Genomic DNA, 26364 nt, shown 5'->3' on the forward strand with positions numbered 1-26364 from the left:
GGAAGCCATCCCGATCCGGGCGCGGTTTCGAGTTCATCTATCGTGTCCAGCCGCTTGCCATTTCCACCGGTTCCGCTCTTCGTGATGCATCCATATCTCGTGGGTTGGGACCCGACTTCGGATGGGATGATCGCCACCTCTCGAACACCAGGCTAAAGGGGTTTGCCCTGTTGCAACCTTTGGTGTGGTTTTGTCAGCCCAGAGAACCAGAGGTAGCTCTTCCGCCCATTTGCCCCCAATCTCTTGTAGTTTCTTTTTCAAGTTTCCAATGATAATCTTATTCTTGGATTCACTTGTCCGTTCGATTGGGGTTCCGGGAGTAGATTTTGCAACGAGATGTTCCACCTAGCACAAAAAGCTTCCGTCTTATTTCCAATGAATTGGGACCCATTATCACATATAATTTCAGATGGAATGCCAAACCTGCATATGATATTGCGTTTAATGAAAGATATCACCTGGGTTTCGGTAACCTGGGAGGATGATTTCGCTTCTATCCATTTGGAAAAGTAATCCGTCATGGCGAGCATGTAGACTTTGTTTCTGGTGCTCGGGTAATGGTCCCACGATATCCATCCCCATTTCATGAAAGGCCATGGTGAGATAACCTGGTGTAGAGGCTCGCTTACGGTGGTGGTCGACATGGGCGTGTCTCGCAAGCGTCGCATCTTTTTGCGAATTCCATGGCATCTTTACGCATTGTGGGCCGAAGTATCCCCGCCTCGGTGCCTTGTTGGACAGGCTCTCCCCCGCATGGTTTCCACATTCTCACATTGTGGATAGCATGCAAAATAACTGAGACTCTTCCCGATCCAGGCATCCGAGGTAGGGTCCAGCGTGGGATTTCCGAAAAGAACATTATCGATTAGTAGGAATCGGATGCTTTCATTTTAAAGCCCCTTACCTCCTTTTTATCTGCTGGTAGGATGTCATTCGCAACCGGTCTAGGTAGGGCTTCCTCCGATCTGGGGTACTTTCTTCACTGCCGGTCCGCACACTTTTTCTCGCTTCTTTGAGATTTTAGTGTTTTTGGCTCCAAAGACGTGGACAATTGGTATCGTGGAGATAGTTCCTGTTTTGAAGGTTGCCCCCAGGGTGGCTAGTGCGTCTGCTTCTGCATTCTGCTCCCTGGGGATTTGCTTGATGTTGAATGTGACAAATTTGACTTTCAGCTCTTTTGCTACATCTAAATATGCCATCATCCTGGGGTCCCCTGGCCTCATAGCGATCATTCACATGGTTAACTATAAGCTTAGAATCACCGCAAACCTCGAAGGTGTCGATTTTCGGATCCGAGCGCTTCAGACCCAGGATTAGTGCCTCGTATTCTGCTTCGTTGTTTGTGGCTTTGAATTCACATTGTACGGCCTGGACTATGAGGTCTCCTTGGGGTGATTTGAGGACCAGCCCTACTCCTGCTCCTTTGGCGTTTGAGGCTCCGTCCACATGTAACTCCCACACTTGTTCTCCTTTGTCTTCTTCCAGATTCAGGATGTCCTGTTCGGCCTGGGTGAGGTCTTGGAGAAGTCGGACACAAAAGTCCGCCAGAGCACGAGACTTTATGGTCAGACGGGGTTCAAACTTCAAATCGTACCCGCTCAAGTGCACGGACCATTTAGCCATTCGTCCTGACAATTCTGGTTTTCTCATGATAGTTTTAAGAGGATAATTAGTTATCACAGAAATTGTATGAGATTCAAAGTAGGGACGCAGTTTATAAGATGCAGTAACGAGTGCAAGGACAAGTTTTTCTAGTGATGTGTACCTGGTCTCTGCCGAAAGCAGAGACTTACTGATGTAGTATACCGGATCTTTGTGATCTTTCTGCTCTCGCACTAGCACTTCATCGATCGCCGCTTCGTGGATCGACAGAGATATAGGAACAGTGGCTCTCCGGCTCGCTTCGACAGGAGAGGCGGAGTGCTGAGATAACGTTTCAGCTCCTGAAATGCTTTTTCGTGGTCGTCCGTCCATTCAAATTTTTGGCTTTTCCTGAGTATATCATAGAATAGCCTGCATCTGTCCGAGGATCTGGATATGAATCTGTTTAAGGCCGCCACTCTTCCAGTCAGGCGCTGGACGTCTTTTGGTTTCTGCGGTGACTCGGTGCGGGATTGCTCTTATTTGCTCGGTCTTTGGCCTCTATTCCTCTCTCGGGTCACCATGTACCCTAGGAACTTTCCACTGGATACTCCGAAGTTGCATTTCGTAGGATTGACTTCATTTGGTATTTCCGAGGGTATTGAAGGTTTCTTCCAGTCTTTGGTGGTCTTTGTGAAGCTTTGCTTCGATTTGACGACCATATCGTCTATATACACTTCCATAGTTTTGCCTATTTGTTCTTTAAACATCATGTTTACCAGCCTCTGATAGGTGGATCCTGCATTTTTCAGTCCAAAAGGCATGACATTATAACAATAGATACCTCTCTCGGATCTGAATGCTGTCTTTTCCTGGTCACTGGGATGCATCTTTATCTGGTTATATCCGCTCCAGGCATCCAGGAATGTCAGCATCTCGTGGCCTGCAGTAGCATCTACCATGGCGTCTATGTGTGGTAGAGGGAAGGGATCCTTTGGGCAAGCTTTGTTTAAGTCCGTGAAATCGACGCAGACCCTCCACTTGCCATTCTTCTTTGGGACCACTACCACATTAGACAACCACTCTGGGTATTTTACTTCACGGATCTTTCAGAAATGAGCGAGGTTATCTACTTCTTGATTTATGACCTGGTTTCTTTCAGAAGCAAACTTTCTTCTTTTCTGCTGCACGGGTTTATAGCTTGGGTCCACACTTAGCTTGTGAGTTATCACACTTGGGTCTATCCCTATCATGTCATCATGTGACCAAGCAAAGCAATCTATGTTAGTTCTCAACAACCGAACGAGTTCTTCACGAATCTTACCTCTACATTCGGATCCAATGAGAACAGTTCGCTCTGGATGCAGCGAATCCAGGATGACTTCGTCTAGTTCTGCCTGCTGAGGTTCAATGTACTCGTCCTGGATGCGCTGGCTCTGTAATTGCTATGCGGGTGCACCTGTTGTTGGCTTCAGAGCCACCTTGTAGCAATCCTTAGCTTCTTCCTGGTCCCCACGTATTTCTTGCACCCCCCAAGGTGTTGGAAACTTCAGGCATTGGTGGTACGTTGAGGGAATAGCCTTCATCTCGTGGATCCAGGGCCTGCCAAGGATTACATTGTAAGTAGAGGGCCCATCAATAACCAAATATCTTACCTGTTTGTTTACACCTCCGGCGTAGGTCGGGATGATGATTTCTCCTAGGGAGTGCTTTGTTTCGCCGCTGAAACCAACCAAGGGAACTGCCTTCTTTGCTAGATCTTTTTTGGTGAATCCCATTCCTTTGAGTGTTTCCATCATGATCAAGTTGACGGAGCTTCCGGTATCCACCAGGATCTTTTTTACCTTGCAATTTCCTATGGGTAGCGTGATGATTAGAGCGTCGTGGTGCTGTTCAAGAGTAGATCTGCGTCTATTTCTTCGAAGGTGTGACGGCGATTCGATGGTTAACCTGCGGGAGCTTTGCAGTCTGTCTCCCTTAGCCCTGGTTGCGTGCCTCTTGGCTGGCCGAGTAAGTCGGCCCACACAACTCCGATCCACCGTAATGACATTCACGGTTCTAGAACAAAGAGGGGGAGGAGAGGGCGAACTCGATCCGCATTGAATTTACTCTTGTTGTGTTTTCGGGGGGAGGAGGTGATCCAGGTTTCCTTGGTCATAGTGGAATTTGACTTCCTTTCTGAGGGAGTGGCATTTATCGGTGTTGTGAGTGTTCGCCGTGGAACTCACACTTTTGCCTGTGTCTCGCTCGCCGGGGTTTCCTTCCGGAAGTTTTGGCCATCGACTCTGCGTCCTAGCTCCTTCAAGGCTTTGAATAGTCTTGCAAGATTGGTAGTGAAACCATACTCACTTACTTTCGGAGGCGGATCCGCTTCGACTTTCCTTCCGAGCTTTCGAAACTTTATTCACGTTCTTTGTAGGGTTTGGATCTTTCACTTTTCTTCTCTATAAGAGCCTTTCGGATCTTGGGTCGAATCATAAGTGCCTCTTACGGTGCGGCGTCTTCTTCCACCTCATGACGGCGATTGCCTTCGATCGCACCTCCTCAAAGGTAGTGCATGGATGCATGGTTAACTCCTGTATAATCGTGAATCACAGTGCGACCCTCGGCGGAAGGCTTGTATAGCGGTTGCTATATCACACCTCGGAATTGACACCTTCTCTTTGTTGAACCGGTTCAAGTAATCACGGGTGGATTCCTCAAATCCTTGCACCAGCCGATAGAGGTCGCTGGTCTGCTTCTCTGGCTTTCTCTGTTGGCGAATTCTTTGGTTGAAGGCATTGACTAGGTCGGCGAAAGCCTGGATATGCTTTTGTTCGGTGTCCGACGAACCACTGCATAGGTCACTCGACAGTGTTGATCCGAAACCTTTGCACATGCAAACTTCCTTTAGAGATCGATTGCGGTTATCACCATCATTTTCGCTTGTAGTGGTTGATATGGTCAAGTGGATCTCGAGGTCCCGTCATAGAGTGTCATAGTTTGGCGGCACACATCCTTTAGGAACACCGATTAGAGCTATGTCATCCACGAAAGGTGAGTCTGCGTAGCTATCTTTGGTCGCTTTCTCCGGTGGACGGGCTACGCCGGTATCCTATACATTAGCTCCCTCGGCTCCGGGTATTCTTTGTTCGGTGAGTTACCCGCTTCGCAAGAGGGTTAGAAACAAGCGGGAAGGAACCGGCAGGTGTATCTCCTAGCCAGGGTGCTCCGAAAGTTGGCACGATCTTTGGATGACCGGTTCTTTGGTGTTGCCAGCGATTATGGATCCAGGTTGCCATCCTGGTGTCTGCTTGTAATCCTCCGATCCGGCTCCTTTGGTGAACGGTTGCGAGGATGGGATTTTTGTGTTGGGGACAGTCCGGATCGCCATCTTGGTGTATCATTTGTGCGGGTACGAAAAGGGTGGAAGGTCGATCGGAAGGGGTGCTAAATAACGCGTTACTGTTGTCTGCTGCAGATCGAGTGGATTATCAAATGACGGACATCCCAATCCTCTTGGCTTGATTGGTTCGCTGGGTGCTACCCCGCAAGATCCGACTGGTAACTAGTTCGATGGGATTGGTCGACCCGAGTCCTCCACCGCCGGTTGGTGGAGCCTCGGGTCTGCCGATCTTTGGTTTGGACCGGACTGCCGTCACGATTTGAGCCATCATATTCTGGTTGTCTTTCCTCGGATCTTCAACGACCGACTTGAATGTCCATCCCTGAATCATCACCGCATCGGATCGAGTCTTTGGAGATCCTCTCGCCGGAGAACCTGCGCTGAACTTTCTGGGTCGGGCCTCGGATCCGCTTCGCCTCCTCTCTTGGGGCTGCTTTCCTCTTTGGATTTTGGTCGATTTGGATGCACCTGTTGCCTTGGGAATCTACGGTGGTTTCTGAGGCTGGGGCATCGCTCTGGTCGACATGCTGGCAGGGATCGTTTGGCTGGATGCTAGGGATGCACTGACTGGTCCTGCAGATGCAGAAGTAATTCCTGCTGCAGAAGATAGGGCTGGCATACTCTGGCTGCTGGAAGGATTCTGGCTGGTTCCAGACATTGTGATGGCTGGTTCGGTTTTGCGAGGCTTGGCTATAGAAAATGATCACTATGCCCCACGGTGGGCGCCAAACTGTTTTGGTAAAAATTCACCGACTACGAATCTTTTTATGTGAGTGATAGTGATTAATCTAATGCCAATTATGGTTTAAATGCAACGATAGGAGTGACGAAATAAAGACGAATGAAAAAGAATGACACGGAGAAATTTTGGTGACGCGGAAAACCCGGTGTGGGAACAACCGCGGGGGGAGTCGGAATCCCGCCAATTTATGCACTATAATCGAGGTTTTGGTAACCAAATAAGGAAATACAAGTATTATGTTGTAAGTAGGATATTGCCGAGTGTAGACAGGAATTTCGAGAAGTGAAGTGTTGCTTGAGATAATTGTTCCGTGCCCCTGTTTGATATTCCTCTCGTCATTATATAGCTGCTAGAACTTGGGCTAGGGTTGCTGGACTTCTCCCTCAGTTTGCTCCTGAAATCTCGGACTGTTACCATGAAAATAGATAGCAGTTATTGACAAAGTCCAAGCCCAATACCTTCCTCTTTTTGTACGTGTGTTTGTATTTGGCCCAAGTTGTGTTTGTTATTGTTTGATCTTGTGGTCCACAATGTGCCACCTCAGCTATCCCTCTCTCCCCCTTTCTACCAATCATTGCGTTCCTCGTGTCCACCCTCTTACTGCTTTTCCCTGTTAATGCAACGCCACGTCGGGAGAGATAAATGTTAATTTTTTATCCCTAACAGGAGTTTGGAGTTTGTTTTGAAAGATTAAGGAGAGGGTTAATTTATTTGGAGTTTGTTTTAGCAGTTAGGGTTTGGAGAATATATTGAGATAATGGAAATGCATGTTAGTTGAGATAATGCAATGTAATTATACTAAGCAATGTGTGGGTTGAGTTATTTTTTAATTAATATATATGTTAGGAAGTTGTGCCATAATCATCATGATATCTCTCAATGTTGCTTCAAATATTATTACTAACCCTTCTCATTCCATATTGTCCGTTCATATGCACAGTGATGGCAGTAATAATCTGGATCTTGATGATGACTGATCTATGGAGTTCAAAAAATGGAAGCAAATCAAACAAGCATAACTCAACACTTTCAAAATGATCATTTCATTTAATTTTAAACCAAATACATTACAGCAATTATCAGAAATCAAAAGATGTATAATAAGCCGGAACAACCCCGGTTAAGCGTAAAAAGAGCTTCTCAACCTGCCACCAATCACGCCACTCTGGTATACCGCTAACTTCCGGGTCATTGGCTTCATATTTTGCAATAACAGATTGAATATATGCAAGGACACGACTTGCATGTGGAGATAAGGTTGGAAGAGTACAACTCAACATATCTCTGGCTGCAACCAAGTTCCGAGTAACAGGCCGACGAGGGTATGATGATGATGAAGATGATGAGGCTTTGTTAACAAGCCGGACTGCTTCACGCCTCTTAATCCAATAAGTCCGTTGATGTTCAAGGGATGCTTTGATTAATGGGTGTTGATCGGCGGGAAGCCCGACGAGAACCTTCCCATCATCTTCAATCGTTTGTGTAAGCCATTCTTCGTTGTTGATAAAATTAGGGTTCATTGCCATGTTGTTTCAATTAATGAATGTTAGTAAAGGATGCTTTAATATTTATAGTCACATTTATAAGTTTTTTCAAAACCGTTGGTAATTAATTTAAGGGATATTCTGCATGCATCGGAATTATAACGGGCCGTAATTATGCATGCATCTAGTAATATTTAATTTAATTTTTTTTTTATTTTTTAAGATCAAACAACAACGGTTATTTACAAACAACCCGTTGTCATTAGTTATAACAACGGTTTTGTATATTAAAACCCGTTGTTATAACTTTCCCCCCAAAATTGAGTCACACTTTCCACAACGGGTTTTTATACTTAAAACCGTTGTTAATATTTTTAACAACGGTTTCCTTAAGAAAACCAACCGTTGTTAAAACCTTTTACAACGGACGCTTTAACAACGTCCGCTTTTTTATATAACAACGGTTTTTGACCGTTGTTATAGCCTGTATCTGTAGTAGTGAAAAGTCACACGCGTCATAAACTGCAGTAAGTAGCCGTTAGAGGAACTAACTAGGCATAACTTAACCGTTGGGTAATTTTTTCTGAGATTAAGGTTATCTCCTCATTTTCGTCCTGACACACTGAAAATAAGGAGATAAGGGGCAATTGTTAGACCTGGAAATCCGCAGACCTCCCTGATCAGTATCTCATCCTAACCTGACTACCAGGCCGTCAGGATGTCAGGCTATCAGGACACAAGAAGATAGGCGCCAGGCCATGGAGAGGACAACGGTCAAAATATCAGGACGATATTAGACCAGGAATTCACGTTATAGAAGGAATATACACGCAGCATTGAATGGGAAGATCTCGCAGTAAATGCAGCAATTAAGGGAATAATATTGTCAATTATTATGGGCAATTAAGGAGAATAATCCGCATTAATTCCAGCATCAGGCAGCCGTTAAGCTAGAGCTTATATAAGGAACGTTTGGGAAACATTTTTGAGATGATCAACACAGGACAAAGCATACTTCTACGCATACAATATTTTGAGAAATACTACAAATATTGTCATTATCATACTTTTACTCTCCCAATTACATAGTGAAATCCTCTCATGGCTTGGTGCCCGTGGTTTTTTCCTATTCAAGGGTTTTCCACGTACAAAACTCTTTGTTTTATTGTTGTTATTTTTATTACGTTTATAGCCCTATATCTGACCCTGACGACCTGACTAACAGATCATACGAGGCTAGTTAACCCTACTCAAATCTACCTCACCTGATTTCGCCTTGCGCAAAATCCACACAAAATAATTAGATAACCCAAACGGCATCACAACATACTCATAGTGACCATACCTCGATGTAAAAGCCGTATTTGGTATGTCCTCATCCCGAATCTTTACCTGATAGTAACCTGACCTCAATTCAATCTTGGAAAACACTGTTTCCCCGTTCAACTGGTCAAAGAGATCATCAATCCTTGGCAAAGGATACTTATTCTTCACTGTAACCCTGTTCAACTCTCTGTAGTCGATGCATAACCTCAAACTCTTATCTTACTTTTTCACAAACATAACTGGTGCTCCCCACGGTGATAAACTAGGTCTAATGTATCCCTTATCGATCAAATCATCCAGCTGTTTCTTCTGCTCCTCCAACTCCTTAGGACCCATGCGGTACGGGGCCTTAGAGATTGGTCCCGTCCCTGGTTTCAGCTCCACACTGAAATCTATCTCCCTCATTGGTGGTAAACCTGGTATCTCCTCTGGAAAAACATCTGGAAACTCTCCCACCTCTAGTATCTGCTCAATTGTCGAACTCACCATACTATGGTCTCTCACATGGCATAGGATCAAAGGACACCCCTTCCTCAGATAAGACTTCAATGTCACCGCTGCAATCACTTTGACTTTGGGTTTGACGACAAAACCACGATAAGACACACTAACTCCCTTAGGACCCCTCAAAGAGACTCTCTTTTGGTGAAAATCTATCCTAGCCTTGTACTTACCCAACCAGTCCATGCCAACTATCATGTCAAAACCATCCATGGGAAACTCTAACAAATGTACTGGAAGGTCAACCTGCCAAACTATCATAGATACACCCTTATATAACCTCCCACAAGATACAGACTCACCCGAGGGTATAAAAACATCATCTTTTACAGACTCAAACTCTCTCAAACCCAAAAGCTTAGCATGACTCGATGATACAAACGAATATGACGCCCCCGAATCAAACAAAACAAAGGTAAAGACACCATTAACAAGAAAAGTACCCGTGATTACGTGAGCATCATCCTCAACTGCCTTCTTATCCATCATGAAAATCTTACCACTGGTCTTCTGTCCACTTCCCTGGAGAGTACTAGCAGAAGTAGACGGCTTGGCCGCCGACCCCTGGTTATTGTTCGTTGCCGGCCTCTGATTTGAATTACCGCCATTGCGGTTAGCCCCACCGTTGTTGTTACTCTGACCACCCTGATTGTTCCAGGACCCAGTCGGCCTGTTACTAGCATGACTCTGTGATGTACCCTGAGAGAAACTCCTCTTTGATGGTCTCTGAAAACCCCTGCCCCCAGCAGTGGTGCACTCATGTCTCTTATGGCCCATACCGCCATAGTTGAAGCAAGATATCCCCCAGCTGCTACTACCAGCACCTCGGCCACGCCCAAAAGAAACTCCACCACTAAAGCCCGATCCCATCGAATAAGCCCTTGCTTGGTTATGGCCACCCCTCTTGTAACTGGACTAACCACCACCCTCACTCTCAGCCTTCCTCTTCTCGGAACCTCTCTCCATATTATTCTTAGCCATCTACACCAATCTCTCACCTCTTCGCGCTCTCTCATACACCTCCTTAACATCTCTAAGGACCCCAGCCGGTAACTTTTCCATAACCTTGTATGTCAAACCCTTCTCAAACCTCAATGCTAAGTTCTCCTGACTCAGCCCCATATCCTCCGCGTACCTAGACTTTTCATTGAACTTGTGATAGTACTCAGCCACTGTCATATCCGGAGCCATCTTGAAATCATCAAACTCCTCTCTCAACTTACTACGGACATGTTCCGGCACAAACTCTTAACGCATAGCTCTCTTGAACTCATCCCAAGGTATAGCTGACTTCCCCTGCCTCACATACAGGTCTAAGACACTCTCCCTCACCTTATCCCACCATTCACCGGCCGCATCTCTCAAGTAGAACGCAACTTGTGCTTCTCTAAAATCCGCAGGTCTCACATATAGACTGCTCAGATTTGGTATCATAACTGATGGGTATTGTGATATGTGCCTGGCTCATCTTGAGCATCATAGTCATATGTTATATGGTTGGAGATTCAGTACATGCTGCTGGAAGCTTTTAGCTGCTTAGTTGGATGTCCCTTTACCTTCTACTGAGGTATTGCATTGGTGTAGATTATGGAGATGTAGATCGTTGATGAAGACGCAGATTGTTATTGCTGCAGTCATGGCAATGGTTTATCAGATCTGGACCGCCCGTAATATTTGTAGAGTGGAAAGCAAGTTGATTCATCCTACTTATGCGGTTAAAACTGTTATTGAGATGGTCAAGAGTAGAGGAATGCAGTGGAAATGGACGTCTAAATATCATTGTATGCATTGGGTGCCTTGGCTAGAGTAGCTTGGTCTTGTGTTATATCCAAACTATGTGCTTAAGTATTTTTTTTTTTTTTTTTTGATAAGGTAAGGAAACTAAGTTGATAATAAACCAACCTATACCATCCTCGCGGATGAGAAAGATAAACGAAATTCAAAGAATTTCAATTTACCAACAAGGAACCATAAAAAAAGGTACAAAGAAAGGGGACTCTCCTCGGAAAGTACGACACTTTAAAACCCGAAAGAAGAAAAAAAAAAAGATAGGATCAGTGACTGTGAGATCAAATAGATCGAGATAGTTGGGCTTTGTTCCACCCAATAGTCAACTGATGTGCACCACTTGCATCATCTTGCCATCGATTTCCAGCAAAAATGACTCAATCAGCCGTCACATTTCCTTCAAAAATAAAAATAAAAAAACTCACTTCTCAACCAAACTCAATAGTAGATTGGCTACTGCTCGCTTGTACAACACTCATCAAGAGGAATATGACTATTTGGTCAATTTATGAAGTTTCTCTAAGAAAATTGCTGTTAAATCCTTGATTTAAACCTTCTTTTAACTAAGATAAAAGGCTAAGTCTTTGTATTGGTGATTTTGTACTTACATTGCCTAATTATTAATATAATTTTCACATTTCACCAAAAAAAAAAAAATTAAATCCGCAGGACAATACACCACATTCAGAATATTCCCCATCTCTCTGTGCCAATTATCAAGCAGGATTGGCGCACCTGTACCCATATACTCTTTTAGGTTTGAAATGAGCGATGTTGATACTCATCTTAGCAAAATCCACCCCAGCCTCTTTATCCTTTCCAAACTTCTTTAAGGCATCTGTAAGCGCGTCTTGATGCTCTAGCATCTTAGCTATCTCATCAATACTCATCATCTCAGCCCTAGCATACAACGCAGTTCTCGTTGGCGGCATCTTTGAATTATATAAGAGAAAAGGTAAACATAAACACACATCCTACAACTTAAACACGCAAACGACCTGAGCTTCTCAAACTCGACCGAGCACAAAACCCACTCGATCGAGTTGAGGCCACTCGATCGAGTTTCCCACTTACTCGATCGAGTGCCTCGACTCCAGAACCTAACCAGGATGCATCAAAACCCTTACTCGATCGAGCCCTATACTTACTCGATCGAGTTGACCTCGCTCGATCGAGTCCCCCTCCTTACTCGATCGACTACCCAAAAACAGCATACTGTCCAGAAATGATATACAACCCACTCGATCGAGTCACACCCACTCGATCGAGTCCTTACCTACTCGTTCGAGTGCACCCCACTCGATTGAGCCATGCTGACTCGTACACTACCCGCATGCTAAACTCAACTACTTTCCACAACAATCATATGTATACAAAACGAGATGTATAGTATATACACCACAAACAACATCCTATTTCACATGTTTCTATTAAGCCACATAATAAATCAATTACCATGCAATTCCGTTTTCATATCAACACATATATCATGTTACTTACTCACCTTTTCGCCACCACATTCTCCACCCTCCACATGCATTCATCCACCAATTCATACAACACATTCCAACATAAATATGCAACATAACTTAAATAAACACATAGCGACTCCAAGACAAACCCCATAGTGACCGGTTCAAAGTTGAAGGGCGAGATCGCGACTCTAGGACGTCTCCCAAGTCTTTGCATTAGCTCCTAACAACTCTTACCCGGGTTCATTTTATTTGACTCCCTAGATTCATTAGGTTCATTAGTTACAGGTTCCAAAATCGTCGCTCTGATACCACTTTGTAACACCCCTATACTCCAAGTGCCTTACCAGGACCACTTAAGGCATTGGAATGCTACCATCTCGGTTACCCGAGACAATGTATATCAAATAGACAATAGGGAAACGTACTTTATTAAATATAATTTAAGCGATACAAGTCCCAAAACAAAAACTGTAAAAAAGAAATACAACTGTTCCAAAAAGCTAACTCAAATGAAATAATTAAATGTTTAAGACACATCGGAAGACTTCTAGACATCTCGTGGCAACTCGACCCAGCTATCTCTTGCGCATCATCTCATACTTGCTCAATAACTGCTCACCATCCCCGAATGGATCACCACAGTTTTCAAAACATTTAAACGGGGTCAGTATTGATTACACAAAATAATACAACAGAAAAAATACACAATCATCGAATTCTCCAACATAACTCCACAAACCTAACTACACACTGAAGTGTGTAGTCCTGCCAGAATTCCGCCGCAACGAGTATTCCACACCGCCAGTGGGGGACCGCAGCCGTTCCTACCTAAGCCCCGCTCATCTCATCCGAGCAATAACCCATGTTCCTAAATGTGCACATCCCCTCTGTGGCGGGTTCCACAGAGGGCGAATCAAGGGCGTGAAGCCACTCCTGCAAGTGACTCCACTCAGCCGAGGGCGCACCTCGCGAACCACAGATAATTATACAACCAACCACATTATACCACAAAAATTACCATTTACCAATTTCAATACGATATGAATCACAACAATTATAAACCATCAACAACATTATGTAATCAATACTGAGTATGGAAACCCTACCTGGAATAGCAACCACAAGACCGTCATAGCAGCTAATCAGTAATGCTCCTCCCAAAACCCCCAATTCTACCCAACTAGGGTTTTAAACAAACTCAACAAAATATTATAAAAATTATACAAGAATCTTACCCTTGACGCGACGAACTCAACGGTGTAAAGAACAAGACAATCCGACGATCCTAGCCATTGGGATTTGTTAACAACGCGAAGAACAATGCAAAGTAACTCTTTTTCTCTCTTTGAAAGGTTTTAGAAAGTGAAAAGTGATTAAGAAGAATGACGGAACCTTTAAATATTAATCACGCGTTATTAACAAAACCCGGCTAAAATAGCCCGTATTACCAACTTACTCGATCGAGTAAGTGACTTACTCCATCGAGTGACCCTTACTCGATCGAGTGTCACACATACTCGATCGAGTACCCATCAGGTATCCTACTGTTTCGTATAAAAACATACTTACTTGACAGAGTAAGCCCCACTCGATAGAGTACCCATAGACATAGAAAACCGTAGTATTACATACGTTCATTGGATTCATTAGTTTATGCCCTAGGATTATCGTTCGCTCTGATACCACTTTGTAACACCCCCATTTATTCAGCAGCCTTTAGCTCGGCCTCCCAAGTAAAGTGTTACCATCTCAGTTGCCTGAGGTAGCAAGTATAAAAGGCAAACTGATACAAAGGAAATTTAAATAAATAATTTTAAATAAATAATAATATAATAACGATTTTATTACAATTTCCAAATAAAATATAATTGACTAAGTAACTTTATTACAAACCAGCGGAATTAAAAACTAGTGATTAGACAATATGTAAATGTGGCAATCTAGACTTCCAAGACAGTGTGATCTCGTGTCAATCCCATCCCGAGCATCAAAGACAACTTCTCAAATCTAACCTACTAAATAATCTGCTCCACAATTAATCGAAATTATTAATTGGTTCATTACAGGACGCCATCAATTAAGGCAGGCATCATTTTATTTTATGACAAGACACACAAACACCGTAAACCAATGGTTGAGTAGGGATAAACAGAACAGTAAGAAAACACATTCAATAAACTTAATCTGTCTAGATGCATTAGAATCACAGACCGTTAATTAACGGCGTTACCTCACGGATCAATTAACGGCAATCACGGACCAACTTGTGGACAAAGGAATTTACATCCACTTTATGTTTATTATTTCTTATTAAACACTTTTGATTTTGAAAGAGTCGCCACTATATTTTTAAATGGAATTTAGAAATCAAATTGTAGAGATTTTAAGTTCTTGTGAGATTACGTGTTGGGAAGTTTATTCTAATTTCATTAATTAACACCCAACCCCGCCCGTAACTATAACGGTCTCTACTAAATAAAACGATGGCTATTTTGGATACGTAACTCATGGGAGTATGCAATCATTGTTTTAAACCCTAACATATGAATTTCATTCTATGTCGATTTAAATGCAACTAAACTAACTTTGTCAAGTTGTTTTAGCATCTGAAGTTCATTTAGCTATTCTAGCAAGAAACAAACAAAGAGAGGAAGGAAAGAGATATTCTTACTCGTTAGCATAAGATGGATTAACAAACATGTGAATTAATTAAATAAAACATGATAAGATAATCAAATTAACATGCTTTAATAATCAAAGATATAAACTTTAAAAAATTAGGACAAGTGTAGTTCATAAATTCAATCATCATGCTCAAATCAAACTAATTTAAACAAGATAAAATCAATTAAATCAATCAAACATGTTAAATTCGTCATGCGATAAACATAAAATAATTCTTATCCTAACATAAGACAAATCCAACATACAATGGTCATCCATCGGCACATCCATACTACTAATCTCGTTCTCCTTCATTCAACAACAACAATAAGATACAATAAACATCGTTTATTAAAACAAATTTGTTGGTTTTTAGTTCTGTCTGAATCTGAATACGAGGATATGTAAATGAGAAAGGGAAACGACCGACCAATCTAGCCGCTTTCTTTCCCCAACTCAAATCAACGCGAGTATTCAAATTGCACTTTAACTCATACTCGTATCTATACTAATTATTTCATAATTAACAATTTATACGATAATAATACGATGTAATAAACATAATTAAAAGACGGAACTAAAAGGGAGAAAGGAGAGATTTTTATGCACCCTCAACCTACATGTATCGTTGACACCATCTTGGGTCGTAATCGATCGTAGATTTTATCTCGAGGAGCCGTCGTCGACGAAGCAACAAAGCAACAACACGTTTTTTGGTAAACCTGGACAACAACTTTCAAACTGCAATTCCTCACTCGTTTCTCCATGAAAGTTAGATTTGAAAGATGTTTTGAAAACTAGAAAGAGATTAGAACAGATATCTTAAAACAAAACAAGCTCGTTCTGAGGTATTGATCACGAAAAATGAGCACAAACAGAACTGGACAGACATGAAAAGCCGCGAAAACAGAGTGTATGACACTCTGTTTTTCGAGGGGATTCGTGTGCTCTCAAGGTCAATTTGGCTCGTGAGTCTTTGTCTAAGGTGTAGATTGATGTTATATGGTTAATTAGGAGCAAGAAACTCGAGTTTTAATGGAGGTTTGATGGTTGAATGAAGGGTTGAATTGAGGACACACAAACTGATTCTCAGTTTTGTATGTCGGTTTTGTCAAGGGTTTTGAGTGGCAACTAGGGTTCGTTTATGGAGGTTGAGGCTTGTTAATGGCAGTAAGATATGTGGAGAGCTTAGAGGCATGAATGTATGTATTAGTAAATAATATTGTAAATATTATATTTCCGTATATTTTGTATATGGTTGTGATTCTGTTCACATGGTAAATAGGTAGGTTGTATCCTCTATATATATTGTACATATTGCTAATGAATAAACAATGATTCACGTTCTATCATGGTATCAGGTCTTTAGGTCTCAAAAAAACCCTAAAAACGATCCTATACCCGGCCGTCACATTCGATCATCTCGCCAAGTGCAATGACGAAGATCGACCAGCCCAACTCCGGTGATAGTGGTGACGGTTCCTCGTCAGGCAAGTCCTCCCTTCACCCGGTTTTCTCTGTTCACAATATCCTCACCAAAGTCCGTATTCTTGACGGCGTTAAGGTGAACTATTCTGCGTAGGTGAAGCTTTTCACTCTCCATGCCAAGGGTTACAAGGTTTTGCACCACATCGATGGTACGAAACCGCCTGTTGCTGATGATGCCGAGTTTGCCCAATGGAGCGAGATTGATGCCCACGTGTTGCAGTGGATCTACGGATCCATCTCCGATGACCTCCTTCTTCGCATTCTCGAGGCGGATTCCACGACTTACCTGGCGTGGTCGCGTCTGAAAAATCATTTTCACAATAATAAAGGCTCCCGTGCCGCTGCCCTAGAGCATGAATTCACCCACGCATCTCTCAAAAAATCGTCCTCCCTCGATGACTACTGCCAACACCTCAAAGATATAGCTGTAGATACCCAGTATCTGCACCTCCCAAAAACCACCCAATGATGATCGGACTATAACGTGTTTTTGATATGCGTGCGTGGATTGGCTATATATGAGACGGTTTAATGCACTACTCAGATATGAAAAATGATTTCAAAAGTTTTCTAACTTCATTTGCATTAAAATAACACTATTTAGATTTAAAACCGTCTTCGGACCCTAAACCGACTCAGAAACCCGCAACTCGAGTCAACCTGACTCAAACCGAGTCAAACCAAATCTCGAATGTCCAAAATAATGCCATGAATGTCTTTATAATGTCATTTCCATTAAAATAACTCTATTTAGAGTTAAAACCGTCTTCGGACCCAAAACCGACTCAAAAACCCGCAACTCGAGTCAACTTGTGTCAACCCGAGTCAACCCAAATCTCGAATGTCAAAAATAATGCCATGAATGTCTTCATCATGTCATTCCCATTAAAATGACACTAATTAGAGTCAAAACTGACACCGAGCCAAAAACTGACTCGAAATTCAAATCCCGACTCGCACGGGTCAAACCCGAGTCAAAGACACAAAATACCTACCCCAAATATCACCCAAGAGGAAGCTTACACGGCTAAGCAAACCTCAAAGACCACAAATCACAACCAACAAAACATTGGTTAGAACAAATGCAAAATCCAAATTTGCGAAAGGGGCAGTACACCCCATTGAGTCACGGGGTGGTTCGCGCCTAAAGCGGGTGTCTGCTTAGCCTCCAAGCAAAATCGACCGACCTACCATACCACATTTCTCTATAAATACCCACCATCACACACCATAATCTTCACGCGAGAGTCCGCCCCCTCCTTCTCCCTTAAACTTCTAGACACGACTTCCTAAGTCACAAAATCGACACGTGTTTACGACCTACCGATCGTAAACACAAGCCTTACACATATTGTTTGGTACCGTCGCCGTGCATTCGACCGACCCATTCGACCAACTCAACTAATCAATCCACATGTTTTAATTAACATATTTTCAACTCATTTTCAAAACAAAATCCTTTTTTAAGGCACTCTTTTTAAACTTCTTGATCGTGAGTAGTCGCTACGAGAAAGCTTGTCTTTAAAGTCGTGTACGTCGCAAAATATCAATACACGTAAGTTTGAGGGTAAAAACAACTCACTTTATTTCATGTATTTACTGTTTTTATGAGTTTATAAGCATGAACAATGCATAACACGATTCAAATATAGGTTAGACGAGCCAAAACCGAGTTTTGGCCTGAAACAGAAGCCCCTTGCTATGCAGGGAGGCTCGCGCCTCTTATGGGTGTCCAGGTCAGACTCAACCGTGATTGTTCTCGTCTTTCCTCTTTATTTCATTTGTTATTTGTAATCGGTTTCTAGCGTTTCAAATGTTTCAAATCATTTTTATGACAAACTTTTTAGCCATAAATCATAATCACCCTTGGTTCCTAATACCATGGCGGTTTAATCTGTGACTCGGTGATATTAATTGGTTAATTACATTTTAAAAGAAATCCATTTTATTTATTTACCATTTTAATTTTATTTTTATGATAAACATATTTTGGCCATTACAAAAATCATCCTTGGTTCTTTATACCATGACGGTTTATTCCGTGACTCGATGATTTTATAGTTAATTACATTTTAATGGATATTTTAACACCCTTTTATTTTATTTACCATTTTTCTAATTTGTTTACATTTGTAAATATATTAGTCATACTTCATAATCATCCTTGGTTCTTTATACCATGTCGGTTTAATCCGAGTGCGATGATTAACTTGACTAATTACAAAGAAATGAACTTAACATGATTAGTTCAAATCAAATATTTTACATTTCTATTTGTAAACTATGTTTTTCAAACATGCAAATCCGACAACGAATATTACTAACATAATAGTAATTATTCCGAGTCATGCAAACAACATTTGCAAATCTTTCATCATAAATACGGTTTTAAATAACCTTTTTAAAAAAAACCAGGAGACCCCCCCTTGGGTCGCCTCGTGGCTCGCGCCCCAAGAGGCCGTCTGTTTTCTACATTTCAAAACCAGGGCAGAGCCCCTTCTATCGCCAATAGGCTCGCGCTCCAAAGGGGCTGCCTGGCACTGTTCTGCCTCGTTTTTAGCACTTGTCTAGGACGATCCCGATTACGGTTAATCCGAATACATGACGGATCAGATTGACAAGCTTACATTTTTTACAGTTTGTCATTTGACACCCTTTTTCAATAAATGGATCGTGTTAAGCATCATAACCCGAATTTGGTAAATGGATGTTTAATTTCCTTTCTCACATGCAAATCAACCATAAATCCAACTTGACATCTTATGCTTGATATTTGGATTAACAAACCGACTTAGAAAGCTCACATGTTAGGTTAAAACTTTCGGATGTGCATTCATGCATTTACACCGTTTTATCAACTTTTGCACTTAAACAACCACGATCGATCAGTAGAGGCCGCTAACGCGGGCGGGATTGGGTGTCCGATTAAAGGGCTTCCCAATACGTACCCTCACCCCTTACTCAGAACCTTTGGATAGTGGATGGCCTTATCCAGGGCGCACGAGAGTCATTTTAGGCATAGAATGCTAAAAGGGGGACGGGTCCTTATCTTTAGTATCTATGTCAAGCACCGCTTTTTGCCTTAATTGACCAGGGTATAAAGTGGATTCGAACGGGTTCCAAGCATCCCATAAATGCTTGGTGGCGACTCCGAACATCTCTACATCGTTTCGCGGCCCTTGCCGAGACGATACCGATCGATCTAAAGCGATCCGGTCGAAAGCATTTTTACGCCGCCGAGCGTGGCTTTCAAAAGACCGCTGCATGTCCACAGATTGGCTTGGCGTGCAGGTGGCCCGTGACCGGAGATCGGTAGGCGGCCCAAATCCGCAGACTGAGACGTGGCACATGTCCACAGTTTGGCGACTCCGCTGGGGATAACTAGGACACTTGTGTCTTTGTGATCCTTACAGGTGAAACTCGAACGAGGTCGTGGTTAAAGTGCATTAGTTGATATTACGGTCATAAGTCGGGTTCCTTGTCCGGGCCCACAACCTAACCCTTTTCGACCAACTGGCTCGTCTCGTCGGCTTGAGTTTTCTCATCCCCGCGATTCGAATCCCAATTGAGTCAAGCATACCATTGACGTTACACACTTTTGTTTCGTCACTTTCGAGCACGAGGCTACGGCACCCTCCTTACACATTTTGTTTGGATTGGTATCCCTCTCGTAAATCGGGGTTTGATTGCTTGGTGTGTAACCCACCCTTCTAAGCCAAAACCCGCGTCAGCATTATGCATAATATAATGAAACTGTGACTGCTTATGTGCTAATTGATCATAAGTCCTTCCGTGTCATTTTCAAACTTTCAAAAACACCTTTTTGCGCCGTTATAATGTCCATTTCAAACCTTGGTCTTTTTCCGACCGTTCCACACCTTTCTAGGCCGTCATAATGACAATTTTCAAACCCGGTTTTTATAACCATTTCAACACGCCTTTCTATGCCGTCATAATGACAATTTTCTAACCCGGTTTTTATAACCATTTCAACACGCCTTCCTAGGCCGTCGTAATGACGATTTTCCAACCCGGTTTTCTACAACCATTTCAAACAACACACCTTTCTTAGGCCGTCGTAATGACGATTTTCAAATCCGGTTTTCACAACCGTTTCAAATGCACCTTTTTATGCTGTTATAACGGTTTTTACAACCGTTACAAAGAACCTTTTTATGCCGTTATAATGGCCATTTCAAAACCCGGTTTTTATAACCAATTTCAAATGCACCTTTTCATACCGTTGTAATGACGATTTCAAACCTTGGTTTTCACAAACCATTTCAAAATACCCTTTTACGTCGTCATAATGGCCGTTTCAAACCTCGATCTCTCGCCGACCGTTGCATTCTCAAAGCTCCTTTTTATACCGTCTTAATGACGAATTCTACCCTCGAATTTTCGAAATTCGAAATCAATTTTCAAACTATAACGTTTTTCAAACCCACGATTTCCAATTTCAAATCTTGAAAACGAATTTAACCATTTTCAAATTCCATTCAAAATTAAATCATTTGAAAACAAATTTAACCGTTTTCAAATTCCAATTTAAAATCAAGTCATTTGAAAGCCAATTTAACCGCTTTCGAATTCCAATCAAAAATCAAGTCATTTGAAAGGCAAATTAACCGCTTTCAAATTCCAATCAAAAATCAAATCATTTGAAAACGAATTTAACTGTTTTCAAATTCCAATTCAAATCAAGTCATTTGAAAGCCAATTTAACCACTTTCAAATTCCAATCGAAAATCAAATCATTTCAGATCCAATTTCAAATCTTTTGAAAACAAATTTAACTGTTTTCAAATTTCAAATTCAAAATAAAATCTTTGAAAACCAATTTAACCGTTTTTAAATTTCAAATCATTTGAAAACAAATTTAACCATTTTCAAATTTCAAATTCAAAATAAAATCTTTGAAAACCAATCTAACCGTTTTCAAATTTCAAATCCAATATCAAATCTTTGAAAACAAATCTAACCGTTTTCAAATTTCAAATCCAACTTCAAACCATTTGAAAACAAATTTAACCGTTTTCAAATTCAAATTCAAAATCAATTCTTTGAAAACAAATTTGACCGTTTTCAAAATTCAAATTCAAAATCAATTCTTTGAAAACAAATTTAACCGTTTTCAAATTTCAATTCAAAATCAATTCTTTGAAAACAAATCTAACCGTTTTCAAATTTCAAATTCAAAATCAAATCTTTGAAAACCAATTTAACCGTTTTCGAATTCCAATTCAATTTCAAATCATTTGAAAACAAATCTAACCGTTTTCAGATTTCTATCCAATTTCAAACCATTTGAAAACAAATTTAACCGTTTTCAAATTTTCAATCCAATTTCAAACCATTTGAAAACAAATTTAACCGTTTTCATGGCCATTGTGATGACGATTCCAAATTCTTTAATTCTCGATTTTCTAATCCGTGATTCGGAATTTTAAAAATCGTCTACGGAAACAACACATTGTTTTCAGAGCCGTCACAATCTCAACTTAAACCGTCTTTTGAAAACAAACCTAAGACAACCCTTTCAACTGATCGGCTTTCGGAGATCCCTACTCTTCGGAAACCGTCCATAAAGCGACAAATGAATCTTTTTGAAAATTTCTATTTTCGAAAATTTCAGTCCACCTTTCTGATTCAGCCTCGAGTCAAATAGAGTCGAGTAAATTTCAAGTCAAGTCGCCTAGATAACGTCGAGTGTCCACCGAAGTTAGTACCTACCTTCTGGTCTAGGTCGTGTCGCCTAATTGTCGAGACATCTCCAATGGTGTTAGAAGAGTCAAAACCTGTCGGGTTCTAAACCCTTCTTTCCCCTACATTACGGGTCAAAGGTCAAGTTTGTGTACATGGCTTGTCCAACGGCATCACGACAGTAACGCACATCCAAACTGAGTCAGAAGTCGTCTGTCTAGGCATCACTATGCCAAAGTCGACCCTCGAGTCTAAGTTCAATGTCATGCACCAAGAGTTCAAACACAAGAGGTCATTCACGATGTTTTATGAACTCATAACCTAGTCACACTGTCGCGTCTCCACGACAAATCTGCCTTTTGTACATATGTGTCGCGCTTGCCTTTGTTTGTGCAGTACCTTGCCAAGACAAGTTATAACGCCTATCGTTATGTCATTAGGAATCCCTTGGGTGCCATCAATCGTCAACAAGAAACTCAAGAAGCCAATCAATATGCATCCGCCATGACTTCTGCTGAAACCAACAACATGGTCCTTCGACTCATAGCTACCGTGGAAGACTTGAGCACTCGTCGCTCCCAAGTTGAGGACAAAATGATAACTGGGAATTTTTTCTCTTCTGATATTGGGCAAAGTGTTAAGCTCCTTGAAATCCGGCTACTGGCCAACGACCAAACCAAAACCAGACGACCTCATAGGTCCTTCCCTGATTTGGGTATGCCTTATGCCACAGCCGTGGAAAGGCTTATCTCCAAAGGAAAGCTCAAACCAATTGGTCCAACCCCAGGCCCTCTACCAAACAAGCGAGGTCGAAGATGGGATGGAATCTTCTTTTGCCAATATCACCAAAGTCGCGGACACGATACTGAAATGTGTCTCCCCCTAAAATGTGCCATCCTTGATATGATCGAAAAGGGCGAGTTACCATTACCTCCCTTGGCGAACAACAAAAACCAACCCCCAAGAAAACCCTATTGGACACAGCGAGGAATCCTTCCCAGACTCCTCTCACCTCATCTCTCCTGACGATGAGGAAATTCATGCAATTGATGAGGATGGCATACAAAGCGGTATAATGATGCTCTCCGTCTCCATCAACAACATATTCTCAAAGCTACAAGTGGTTATCGATGATTTGAACACTCGGGTAGCTAGTTTGGAGAAGAGGTTTGGTAGTATAGAAAATGAACCTCGCCACCAAGGAGAAAACCAACCCTCCATTCACCAACCAACAGCTGTTGAAAATAAGGAGTCATCCGATGATTCCTACATCCACGAACCTACCTACAAAGAAATCACCTCGCCAAATACCCTTTCACAATATCAAGCAATTTCCCCAAAATTAGCCATTGACAACGACCCAATCCTGCTTCCGCCCAGGATTGACAAAAACAAAAACAAAACTCACAAAAACACCCCAAAAAAACACCAATGTGGGAACCATTGGAAAACGTCAAAGGGTATTCACAGATCTGGGAATAACATATGGCACCGCTCTGGAGATACTTGCTTCAGAAGGAATGCGCCAACCCATTTGTCCGACTCCGGACAAACCCGAACACAAAAGAGCAGATTCTGGGATGGTAATGCCTATTGCCAATACCATCAAGGCAAGGACCATGATACCGAAACCTGTTTTAAACTCAAGCATGCCATTCAAGATATGATTGAAGCTGGCAAAATCATAATTGCACCTCTTAGTCAGGACAATCCTCCTGAATGTCTCAAGTCAAACAGCAAGGTTGAACGTTCTCAAAGTACATTCACTAGGCTCAACACAACCTATGCTGCAACTCTTCAAAAGCTCATGACTGAAGGGAAGCTCCAACCAATCGGGCCCACCCCGGACCCGTATGAATGCAAGAAAAGCCGTTTCTGGGACGGCAGTGCTTATTGCCAATATCATCAAGGAAGAGGTCATGACACTAAAACATGCTTCAAACTTAAACATGTTATTCAAAATATGATCGACAACCATCAACTAATAGCTTCATCCGTATGCCAACCAAGTGATGAAGACAACCCTAATGAGCATCTCTTTCTACAAGGAGATGAGAGCCTCATGGACTATTATCCTCATATCATCCCCAACAACGAGAGTGAAGTGCTCAAGTGGGTCAATGCTCAAGATCAGACATTCAAGCCGCTGGATGTTGCGGAGGAGACCTTCAAGGAGGAAGATGATGATTAGGAGTCCGTATCTACGATTGAGTCTGAGTCCGAGTCCGAGTCCGAGTCCGAGTCTTAGGCTTTCTCATATCTATCCTAGCGTCTGTCCTTTTTATTCCTAAGTGACAACTGGGGGCTGTCCCCATGAGTCACATGTATTCATCGAGTCTGTGCTAACCTCTTATTTATCTAAATAAAAACACAATTTCCAACTATCATATATTCTCCCCTTTACAACGAGAATTTATTTGAGAATTGATTTAAAACAAACAACATGTTCCAATTCCATGTGAGTACACTCCAGTGACGTTCCGTACCGAGTAAGCAGAGGACTCGAAACTCCGTGTCCATTCTCTTTACCTATTCTATGTCTTGCAATAGAAACCTTTCATTAGCACCCAATTTAGAACGAGCTTCTATCAAAGGGATCCTACGACGAACCCAGATAACAAACCAGAACATCTCCTTGTTCATGATCAATGACGGAAGGCAAGCCCATTCCCCACAAAAACATCCAATCACCAAGTATCAACCACCCACCAACGGGTACATCCCCGTCTGCACCTTTGCCTGCCTCGAACGAAGGACGGCAAAGAACCAATAAATCAAAAGCCAAAGCGAAAAGCCAAAATCAAAGGCCCAAGCCAATAGCCATTCACTCAAAGCCAAAGCGAAAGGCCAAAATCAAAGGCCCAAGCTAATAGCCATTCACTCAAAGCCAAAGCGAAAGGCCAAAGTCAAAGGCCTAAGCCAATAGCCATTCACCAAAAGTCAAAGCGAAAGGCCAAAATCAAAGGCCCAAGCCAACATCCCTTCACCCAAAGTCAAAGCGAAAGGCCAACATCAAAAGCCTAAGCCCCAAAGCCAATGGCCATCCACCCAAAGTCAAAGCGGAAGGCCAAAGTCAAAGGCCCAAGCCAATATCCATTCACCCAAAGCCAAGGCCAAAGCAAAAAACCAAAGCCGAAATCAATTCGCTCAAAGCAAAAAAACCAAAGCCTACTCACCCAACGTCACGACCAAGACCCAAGCCAAAATCAAAACAAAACAAGATTGAAACCCTTTTCCCAAAAAGGCCAAAATCCAAAGAAAGCATCCAACATACAAAATCCTGGACAAGTTAGTCCAAAATACCAAGTCCAAGACCAACAAGTCCAAAGCCTAGACCCATGAGTCCAACACAACAAGTCCAGGACCTACAGGTCCAAAGCCCAGGATCCATGAGTCCAGCATATAAAGTCCAGGACCAACAAGTCCAATGCCCAGGACCCATGAGTCCAAAACACCAAGTCCAGGACCTGCGGTCCAAAGCCCAGGACCCATGAGTCCAAAATACCAAGTCCAGGACAAAAAAAGTCCAAAGCCCAGCACCCCTAAGTCCTTCTGCAGACTACTACAAGGAGACCTATCTAGGCTTCTGAGGATTCCCCTCAAGCTCGTAATATCACACCTTAACCTTTAAGGTCCAGATATGGAAATCTGATCCCATATTATTTACCAACCATTTCGTGCTCAGGCCACATCAAGCCGGAGACCCCATTCCGCACCACACTACAAGCCGTTACCCATCGGCCTAAACACCACAAAATTCTTGCTCCATATTTTTATCTGTTAAGCAAACCCATTATTACCAAACTCCACATTCCCTAATGTTGAAGCCATTTTTCACCACAATCCCCACGGAGTCCTCGAATGCTTTGCTATCGAGAACGGGACATACCTAATCTACCCTTAGAGTCCACTTTTTAGTGTGCTCAAATGATAAGGAACTTTTTCACAAATTACACCTCTTCAATTCATGATCAAGAGGTATTTATCTCCAATCAACTTTCGAGTCACTAAACGGAATCTTCCGTTGTGACGCTCAACTCCAGATTTTTATCTGTCAAACAAACCCATTATTACCAAGCTCCACATTCCCTAATGTTGAAGCCATTTTCACCCTGACCCAGATACGGAGTCCTCGAATGCTTTGCTACCGATAACGGGACACACTCACTTGACCCTTAGGGTCCACTTTTTATTGTGATCACATGATAAGGAACATTTTTACAAATT

Source organism: Silene latifolia, chromosome 4 (genome assembly GCF_048544455.1).
Source record: "Silene latifolia isolate original U9 population chromosome 4, ASM4854445v1, whole genome shotgun sequence".
Taxonomy (NCBI): domain Eukaryota; kingdom Viridiplantae; phylum Streptophyta; class Magnoliopsida; order Caryophyllales; family Caryophyllaceae; genus Silene; species Silene latifolia.